At 34.5% G+C, this 10,944-nt stretch overlaps 2 non-coding genes across 2 annotated transcripts; both read right to left on the bottom strand.

Annotated features, from left to right (window-relative positions):
• Positions 1-7,899: 7,899 nt before the first annotated feature.
• TRNAS-ACU (transfer RNA serine (anticodon ACU)) lies at positions 7,900-7,973 on the bottom strand. Its single transcript has one exon. It is a non-coding gene; the product is annotated as a tRNA-Ser (tRNA).
• A 2,259-nt stretch (positions 7,974-10,232) lies between these two features.
• On the bottom strand, positions 10,233-10,306 carry TRNAY-AUA (transfer RNA tyrosine (anticodon AUA)). The gene has a single exon. It is a non-coding gene; the product is annotated as a tRNA-Tyr (tRNA).
• Between the last annotated feature and the right edge of the window lie 638 nt (positions 10,307-10,944).

Below are 10,944 nucleotides of genomic sequence, written 5' to 3'. Positions count from 1 at the left end.
GCATGCTGGGCCCATAACCCAGCGGTAGGCAGATTGAAACTATCCTTTGCTATATGCATTTTTTTGTTAATTTAAGTAATCAAAACTGGGATTGATATTTTTGCTCTTTTATTTTTACTTGAAGTACAATAACTTTTACCATTTTAATTTGTTTGAATAGTATATTGACAGTATAGTTTTCTTTAAAAAATCCACTTAATTTTCTTTACCCTATTATTAAAAGGGTAATTGACAAAAACAAACTACATTGTCACCAGAAGAGCAATACAAAATGTACAAGTGATATATTAAAATCATCTTTCCAGCTTGAATTTCAATGATGCATTGGGGCAACGATTTTGTGAGAAACATCTTCACCCTTAAATAAAGATTTTCTTAATTCCTTACCTGTGTGCTAATTAGATATCACCTTGTTTTCACATTAAACAGACTTCCACGTGAGAAAGCAGCAAGGATGCAGTGGCGTTAAAGTTTCCTGGTGTCAACCTGTATTATTTCAGTAGAAATTGAAATGAGGATGCATCTTGCTGCCTTTCCAATGAAGCAAGTTTAATTTAGTAATAGGTGAAAAACCATCCCTACAAAGGTGTTAATCAGAGACTTGGCTTTGTGGACACTTTTCAGAGAACAAATTTGTTAGCATAAAAATAAAGCCAGAAAATGAAGAGCTGTTTAATCACTCAATTGGATTTTTTTTGCCAGCATATTTCTTTTTCTCTGCAACCCACTGCTAAATTGTGCTTCCTAGCTGTTTTTATAAAATCACTGAATCAAATCTAACTCTGATTACATCAGAGAAGGCCAGGTACCCTACACCATAAGAGGGGGTTTGAAATTTTGACTTGTCTACTTAAAGATCACCAAAATCTGATAACAAGGTCAATTACGTCCCTGGGTGGGATTGAACCACCAACCTTTTGGTTAATAGCCATACACACTAACTGATTGCGCAACAGAGACACTTTGCAAAAGTCCATACTGACAAAGGCTAATAAGCATTCATCTAAAACGTTTCCTTGAAAAATTTTAAAAAAGTCAATAATCTGGAGAGTTTTTGTAAGATGTTTCTTCCATCAACCAACGAAGAAACACATTGGTACTTTCCCATGATGAGTGAGTGCTTCAGGATCTCTTGCACTTACATGTGCAGCAGAGTACAGCAATGGAAGCATGCTGGGCCCATAACCCAGCGGTAGGCAGATTGAAACTATCCTTTGCTATATGCATTTTTTTTGTTAATTTAAGTAATCAAAACTGGGATTGATATTTTTGCTCTTTTATTTTTACTTGAAGTACAATAACTTTTACCATTTTAATTTGTTTGAATAGTATATTGACAGTATAGTTTTCTTTAAAAAATCCACTTAATTTTCTTTACCCTATTATTAAAAGGGTAATTGACAAAAACAAACTACATTGTCACCAGAAGAGCAATACAAAATGTACAAGTGATATATTAAAATCATCTTTCCAGCTTGAATTTCAATGATGCATTGGGGCAACGATTTTGTGAGAAACATCTTCACCCTTAAATAAAGATTTTCTTAATTCCTTACCTGTGTGCTAATTAGATATCACCTTGTTTTCACATTAAACAGACTTCTACATGAGAAAGCAGCAAGGATGCAGTGGCGTTAATGTTTCCTGGTGTCAACCTGTATTATTTCAGTAGAAATTGATATGAGGATGCATCTTGCTGCCTTTCCAATGAAGCAAGTTTAATTTAGTAATAGGTGAAAAACCATCCCTACAAAGGTGTTAATCAGAGACTTGGCTTTGTGGACACTTTTCAGAGAACAAATTTGTTAGCATAAAAATAAAGCCAGAAAATGAAGAGCTGTTTAATCACTCAATTGGATTTTTTTTGCCAGCATATTTCTTTTTCTCTGCAACCCACTGCTAAATTGTGCTTCCTATCTGTTTTTATAAAATCCTTGAATCAAATCTAACTCTGATTACATCAGAGAAGGCCAGGTACCCTACACCATAACAGGGGGTTTGAAATTTTGACTTGTCTACTTAAAGATCACCAAAATCTGATAACAAGGTCAATTACGTCCCTGGGTGGGATTGAATCACCAACCTTTTGGTTAGTAGCCAGACACACTAACCAATTGCGCCACAGAGACACTTTGTAAAAATTACATACTGACAAAGGCTAATAAGCATACATCTAGAACGTTTCCTAGAAAAACTTTAAAAAGTCAATAATCTGGAGAGTTTTTGTAAGATGTTTCTTCCATCAACTAACGAAGAAACACATTGGTACTTTCCCATGATGAGTGAGTGCTTCAGGATCTCTTGCACTTATATGTGCAGCAGAGTACTCCAATGGAAGCATGCTGGGCCCATAACCCAGAGGTAGGCAGATTGAAACTATCCTCTGCTATATGCATTTTTTTTTGTTAATTAAAGTAATCCAAAACTGGGATTGATATTTTGGTTCTTTTATTTTTACTTAAAGTACAATAACTTTTACCATTTTAATTTGTTTTAATAGTATATTGACAGTATTGTTTTCTTTCAAAAATCCACTTAATTTTCTTTACCCTATTATTAAAATGGTAATTGACAAAAACAAACTACATTGTCACCAGAAGAGCAATACAAAATGTACAAGTGATATATTAAAATCATATTTCCAGCTTGAATTTCAATGATGCATTGGGGCAACGATTTTGTGAGAAACATCTTCACCCTTAAATAAAGATTTTCTTAATTCCTTACCTGTGTGCTAATTAGATATCACCTTGTTTTCACATTAAACAGACTTCCACATGAGAAAGCAGCAAGGATGCAGTGGCGTTAATGTTTCCTGGTGTCAACCCGTATTATTTCAGTAGACATTGAAATGAGGATGCATCTTGCTGCCTTTCCAATGAAGCAAATTTAATTTAGTAATAGGTGAAAAACCATCCCTACAAATGTGTTAATCAGAGACTTGGCTTTGTGGACACTTTTCAGAGAACAAATTTGTTAGCATAAAAATAAAGCCAGAAAATGAAGAGCTGTTTAATCACTCAATTGGATTTTTTTGCCAGCATATTTCTTTTTCTCTGCAACCCACTGCTAAATTGTGCTTCCTAGCTGTTTTTATAAAATCACTGAATCAAATCTAACTCTGATTACATCAGAGAAGGCCAGGTACCCTACACCATAAGAGGGGGTTTGAAATTTTGACTTGTCTACTTAAAGATCACCAAAATCTGATAACAAGGTCAATTACGTGCCTGGGTGGGATTGAACTACTAACCTTTTGGTTTATAGCCGTACACACTAACTGATTGCGCCACAGAGACACTTTGCAAAAGTACTTACTGACATAGGCTAATAAGCATTCATTTAAAACGTTTCCTAGAAAAACTTTAAAAAGTCAATAATCTGGAGAGTTTTTGTAAGATGTTTCTTCCATCCACCAACAAAGAAACACATTGGTACTTTCCCATGATGAGTGAGTGCTTCAGGATCTCTTGCACTTACATGTGCAGCAGAGTACTGCAATGGAAGCATGCTGGGCCCATAACCCAGAGGTAGGCAGATTAAAACTATCCTCTGCTATATGCATTTTTTTTGTTAATTAAAGTAATCCAAAACTGGGATTGATATTTTTGCTCTTTTATTTTTCATTAAAGTACAATAACTTTTACCATTTTAATTTGTTTTAATAGTATATTGAAAGTCTTGTTTTCTTTTAAAAATCCACTTAATTTTCTTTACCCTATTATTAAAATGGTAATTGACAAAAACAAACTACATTGTCACCAGAAGAGCAATACAAAATGTACAAGTGATATATTAAAATCATCTTTCCAGCTTGAATTTCAATGATGCATTGGGGCAACGATTTTGTGAGAAACATTTTCACCCTTAAATAAAGATTTTCTTAATTCCTTACCTGTGTGCTAATTAGATATCACCTTGTTTTCACATTAAACAGACTTCCACATGAGAAAGCAGCAAGGATGCAGTGGCGTTAATGTTTCCTGGTGTCAACCTGTATTATTTCAGTAGACATTGAAATGAGGATGCATCTTGCTGCCTTTCCAATGAAGCAAGTTTAATTTAGTAATAGGTGAAAAACCATCCTTACAAAGGTGTTAATCAGAGACTTGGCTTTGTGGACACTTTTCAGAGAACAAATTTGTTAGCATAAAAATAAAGCCAGAAAATGAAGAGCTGTTTAATCACTCAATTGGATTTTTTTGCCAGCATATTTCTTTTTCTCTGCAACCCACTGCTAAATTGTGCTTCCTAGCTGTTTTTATAAAATCAGTGAATCAAATCTAACTCTGATTACATCAGAGAAGGCCAGGTACCCTACACCATAAGAGGGGGTTTGAAATTTTGACTTGTCTACTTAAAAATCACCAAAATCTGATAACAAGGTCAATTACGTCCCTGGGTGGGATTGAACCACCAACCTTTTGGTTAATAGCCATACACACTAACTGATTGCGCCACAGAGACACTTTGCAAAAGTCCCTACTGACAAAGGCTAATAAGCATTCATCTAAAACGTTTCCTTGAAAAACTTTAAAAAGTCAATAATCTGGAGAGTTTTTGTAAGATGTTTCTTCCATCAACCAACGAAGAAACACATTGGTACTTTCCCATGATGAGTGAGTGCTTCAGGATCTCTTGCACTTACATGTGCAGCAGAGTACAGCAATGGAAGCATGCTGGGCCCATAACCCAGCGGTAGGCAGATTGAAACTATCCTTTGCTATATGCATTTTTTTTGTTAATTTAAGTAATCAAAACTGGGATTGATATTTTTGCTCTTTTATTTTTACTTGAAGTACAATAACTTTTACCATTTTAATTTGTTTGAATAGTATATTGACAGTATAGTTTTCTTTAAAAAATCCACTTAATTTTCTTTACCCTATTATTAAAAGGGTAATTGACAAAAACAAACTACATTGTCACCAGAAGAGCAATACAAAATGTACAAGTGATATATTAAAATCATCTTTCCAGCTTGAATTTCAATGATGCATTGGGGCAACGATTTTGTGAGAAACATCTTCACCCTTAAATAAAGATTTTCTTAATTCCTTACCTGTGTGCTAATTAGATATCACCTTGTTTTCACATTAAACAGACTTCCACATGAGAAAGCAGCAAGGATGCAGTGGCGTTAATGTTTCCTGGTGTCAACCTGTATTATTTCAGTAGAAATTGAAATGAGGATGCATCTTGCTGCCTTTCCAATGAAGCAAGTTTAATTTAGTAATAGGTGAAAAACCATCCCTACAAAGGTGTTAATCAGAGACTTGGCTTTGTGGACACTTTTCAGAGAACAAATTTGTTAGCATAAAAATAAAGCCAGAAAATGAAGAGCTGTTTAATCACTCAATTGGATTTTTTTTGCCAGCATATTTCTTTTTCTCTGCAACCCACTGCTAAATTGTGCTTCCTAGCTGTTTTTATAAAATCACTGAATCAAATCTAACTCTGATTACATCAGAGAAAGCTAGGTACCCTACACCAGAACAGGGGGTTTGAAATTTTGACTTGTCTACTTAAAGATCACCAAAACCTGATAACAAGGTCAATTACGTCCCTGAGTGGGATTGAACCACCAACCTTTTGGTTAATAGCCGTGCACACTAACTGATTGCGCCACAGAGACACTTTGCAAAAGTCCATACTGACAAAGGCTAATAAGCATTCATCTAAAACGTTTCCTAGAAAAACTTTAAAAAGTCAATAATCTGGAGAGTTTTTGTAAGATGTTTCTTCCATCAACCAACGAAGAAACACATTGGTACTTTCCCATGATGAGTGAGTGCTTCAGGATCTCTTGCACTTACATGTGCAGCAGAGTACAGCAATGGAAGCATGCTGGGCCCATAACCCAGCGGTAGGCAGATTGAAACTATCCTCTGCTATATGCATTTTTTTTTGTTAATTAAAGTAATCCAAAACTGGGATTGATATTTTGGCTCTTTTATTTTTACTTAAAGTACAATAACTTTTACCATTTTAATTTGTTTTAATAGTATATTGACAGTATAGTTTTCTTTAAAAAATCCACTTAATTTTCTTTACCCTATTATTAAAAGGGTAATTGACAAAAACAAACTACATTGTCACCAGAAGAGCAATACAAAATGTACAAGTGATATATTAAAATCATCTTTCCAGCTTGAATTTCAATGATGCATTGGGGCAACGATTTTGTGAGAAACATCTTCACCCTTAAATAAAGATTTTCTTAATTCCTTACCTGTGTGCTAATTAGATATCACCTTGTTTTCACATTAAACAGACTTCTACATGAGAAAGCAGCAAGGATGCAGTGGCGTTAATGTTTCCTGGTGTCAACCTGTATTATTTCAGTAGACATTGAAATGAGGATGCATCTTGCTGCCTTTCCAATGAAGCAAGTTTAATTTAGTAATAGGTGAAAAACCATCCCTACAAAGGTGTTAATCAGAGACTTGGCTTTGTGGACACTTTTCAGAGAACAAATTTGTTAGCATAAAAATAAAGCCAGAAAATGAAGAGCTGTTTAATCACTCAATTGGATTTTTTTTGCCAGCATATTTCTTTTTCTCTGCAACCCACTGCTAAATTGTGCATCCTAGCTGTTTTTATAAAATCAATGAATCAAATCTAACTCTGATTACATCAGAGAAGGCCAGGTACCCTACACCATAAAAGGGGGTTTGAAATTTTGACTTGTCTACTTAAAGATCACCAAAATCTGATAACAAGGTCAATTACGTCCCTGGGTGGGATTGAACCACCAACCTTTTGGTTAGTAGCCGGACACACTAACCGATTGCACCACAGAGACACTTTGCAAAAATTACATACTGACAAAGGCTAATAAGCATACATCTAGAACGTTTCCTAGAAAAACTTTAAAAAGTCTATAATCTGGAGAGTTTTTGTAAGATGTTTCTTCCATCAACCAACGAAGAAACACATTGGTACTTTCCCATGATGACTTAGTGCTTCAGGATCTCTTGCACTTACATGTGCAGCAGAGTACTGCAATGGAAGCATGCTGGGCCCATAACCCAGAGGTAGGTAGATTGAAACTATCCTTTGCTATATGCATTTTTTTTTGTTAATTTAAGTAATCAAAACTGGGATTGATATTTTTGCTCTTTTATTTTTACTTAAAGTACAATAACTTTTACCATTTTAATTTGTTTTAATAGTATATTGACAGTATAGTTTTCTTTAAAAAATCCACTTAATTTTCTTTACCCTATTATTAAAAGGGTAATTGACAAAAACAAACTACATTGTCACCAGAAGAGCAATACAAAATGTACAAGTGATATATTAAAATCATCTTTCCAACTTGAATTTCAATGATGAATTGGGGCAACGATTTTGTGAGAAACATCTTCACCCTTAAATAAAGATTTTCTTAATTCCTTACCTGTGTGCTAATTACATGTCACCTTGTTTTCACATAAAACAGACTTCTACATGAGAAAGCAGCAAGGATGCAGTGGCGTTAATGTTTCCTGGTGTCAACCTGTATTATTTCAGTAGACATTGAAATGAGGATGCATCTTGCTGCCTTTCCAATGAAGCAAGTTTAATTTAGTAATAGGTGAAAAACCATCCTTACAAAGGTGTTAATCAGAGACTTGGCTTTGTGGACACTTTTCAGAGAACAAATTTGTTAGCATAAAAATAAAGGCAGAAAATGAAGAGCTGTTTAATCACTCAATTGGATTTTTCTACCAGCATATTTTTTTCTCTGCAACCCATTGCTAAATTGTGCTTCCTAGCTGTTTTTTATAAAATCACTGAATCAAATCTAACTCCGATTACATCAGAGAAGGCCAGGTACCCTACACCAAAAGAGGGGGTTTGAAATTTTGACTTGTCTACTTAAATATCACCAAAACCTGATCACAAGGTCAATCATGTCCCTGGGTGGGATTGAACCACCAACCTTTTGGTTAGTAGCCAGACACACTAACCGATTGCGCCACAGAAACACTTTGCAAAAAGTACATACTGACAAAGGCTAATAAGCATTAATCTAGAACGTTTCATAGAAAAACTTTAAAAAGTCAATAATCTGGAGAGTTTTTGTAAGAATTTTCTTAAATCAACCAACGAAGAAACACATTGGTACTTTCCCATGATGAGTGAGTGCTTCAGGATCTCTTGCACTTACATGTGCAGCAGAGTACTGCAATGGAAGCATGCTGGGTCCATTACCCAGAGGTAGGCAGATTGAAACTATCCTCTGCTATATGCATTTTTTTTGTTAAAGTAATCCAAAACTGGGATTGATATGTTAGCTATTTTTTATTTAATTAAAGTACAATAACTTTTACCATTTTAATTTGTTTTAATAGTATATTGACAGTATTGTTTTCTTTCAAAAATCCACTTAATTTTCTTTACCCTATTATTAAAATGGTAATTGACAAAAACAAACTACATTGTCACCAGAAGAGCAATACAAAATGTACAAGTGATATATTAAAATCATCTTTCCAGCTTGAATTTCAATGATGCATTGGGGCAACGATTTTGTGAGAAACATCTTCACCCTTAAATAAAGATTTTCTTAATTCCTTACCTGTGTGCTAATTAGATATCACCTTGTTTTCACATTAAACAGTCTTCCACATGAGAAAGCAGCAAGGATGCATTGGCGTTAATGTTTCCTGGTGTCAACCTGTATTATTTCAGTAGACATTGAAATGAGGATGCATCTTGCTGCCTTTCCAATGAAGCAAGTTTAATTTAGTAATAGGTGAAAAACCATCCTTACAAAGGTGTTCATCAGAGACTTGGCTTTGTGGACACTTTTCAGAGAACATATTTGTTAGCATAAAAATAAAGCCAGAAAATGAAGAGCTGTTTAATCACTCAATTGGATTTTTTTGCCAGCATATTTCTTTTTCTCTGCAACCCACTGCTAAATTGTGCTTCCTAGCTGTTTTTATAAAATCACTGAATCAAATCTAACTCTGATTACATCAGAGAAGGCCAGGTACCCTACACCATAAGAGGGGATTTGAAATTTTGACTTGTCTACTTAAAGATCACCAAAATCTGATAACAAGGTCAATTACGTCCCTGGGTGGGATTGAACCACCAACCTTTTGGTTTATAGCCGTACACACTAACTGATTGCGCCACAGAGACACTTTGCAAAAGTACATACTGACAAAGGCTAATAAGCATTCATCTAAAACGTTTCCTAGAAAAACTTTAAAAAGTCAATAATCTGGAGAGTTTTTGTAAGATGTTTCTTCCATCCACCAACGAAGAAACACATTGGTACTTTCCCATGATGAGTGAGTGCTTCAGGATCTCTTGCACTTACATGTGCAGCAGAGTACTGCAATGGAAGCATGCTGGGCCCATAACCCAGAGGTAGGCAGATTAAAACTATCCTCTGCTATATGCATTTTTTTTGTTAATTAAAGTAATCCAAAACTGGGATTGATATTTTTGCTCTTTTATTTTTCATTAAAGTACAATAACTTTTACCATTTTAATTTGTTTTAATAGTATATTGAAAGTATTGTTTTCTTTTAAAAATCCACTTAATTTTCTTTACCCTATTATTAAAATGGTAATTGACAAAAACAAACTACATTGTCACCAGAAGAGCAATACAAAATGTACAAGTGATATATTAAAATCATCTTTCCAGCTTGAATTTCAATGATGCATTGGGGCAACGATTTTGTGAGAAACATTTTCACCCTTAAATAAAGATTTTCTTAATTCCTTACCTGTGTGCTAATTAGATATCACCTTGTTTTCACATTAAACAGTCTTCCACATGAGAAAGCAGCAAGGATGCATTGGCGTTAATGTTTCCTGGTGTCAACCTGTATTATTTCAGTAGACATTGAAATGAGGATGCATCTTGCTGCCTTTCCAATGAAGCAAGTTTAATTTAGTAATAGGTGAAAAACCATCCTTACAAAGGTGTTAATCAGAGACTTGGCTTTGTGGACACTTTTCAGAGAACAAATTTGTTAGCATAAAAATAAAGCCAGAAAATGAAGAGCTGTTTAATCACTCAATTGGATTTTTTTGCCAGCATATTTCTTTTTCTCTGTAACCCACTGCTAAATTGTGCTTCCTAGCTGTTTTTATAAAATCACTGAATCAAATCTAACTCTGATTACATCAGAGAAGGCCAGGTACCCTACACCATAAGAGGGGGGTTGAAATTTTGACTTGTCTACTTAAAGATCACCAAAATCTGATAACAAGGTCAATTACGTCCCTGGGTGGGATTGAACCACCAACCTTTTGGTTTATAGCCATACACACTAACTGATTGCGCCACAGAGACACTTTGCAAAAGTACATACTGACAAAGGCTAATAAGCATTCATCTAAAACGTTTCCTAGAAAAACTTTAAAAAGTCAATAATCTAGAGAGTTTTTGTAAGATGTTTCTTCCATCAACCAACGAAGAAACACATTGGTACTTTCCCATGATGAGTGAGTGCTTCAGGATCTATTGCACTTACATGTGCAGCAGAGTACAGCAATGGAAGCATGCTGGGCACATAACCCAGAGGTAGGCAGATTGAAACTATCCTCTGCTATATGCATTTTTTTTGTTAATTAAAGTAATCCAAAACTGGGATTGATATGTTGGCTCTTTTATTTTTACTTACAGTACAATAACTTTTACCATTTTAATTTGTTTTAATAGTATATTGACAGTATTGTTTTCTTTCAAAAATCCACTTAATTTTCTTTACCCTATTATTAAAATGGTAATTGACAAAAACAAACTACATTGTCACCAGAAGAGCAATACAAAATGTACAAGTGATATATTAAAATCATCTTTCCAGCTTGAATTTCAATGATGCATTGGGGCAACGATTTTGTGAGAAACATTTTCACCCTTAAATAAAGATTTTCTTAATTCCTTACCTGTGTGCTAATTAGATATCACCTTGTTTTCACATTAAACAG

The sequence above is a fragment of the Pseudophryne corroboree genome, unplaced genomic scaffold (assembly GCF_028390025.1).
Source record: "Pseudophryne corroboree isolate aPseCor3 unplaced genomic scaffold, aPseCor3.hap2 scaffold_389, whole genome shotgun sequence".
Taxonomy (NCBI): domain Eukaryota; kingdom Metazoa; phylum Chordata; class Amphibia; order Anura; family Myobatrachidae; genus Pseudophryne; species Pseudophryne corroboree.
Note: the sequence above shows the minus strand (reverse complement) of the source record. Positions and strands in the feature narration are given on the sequence as shown.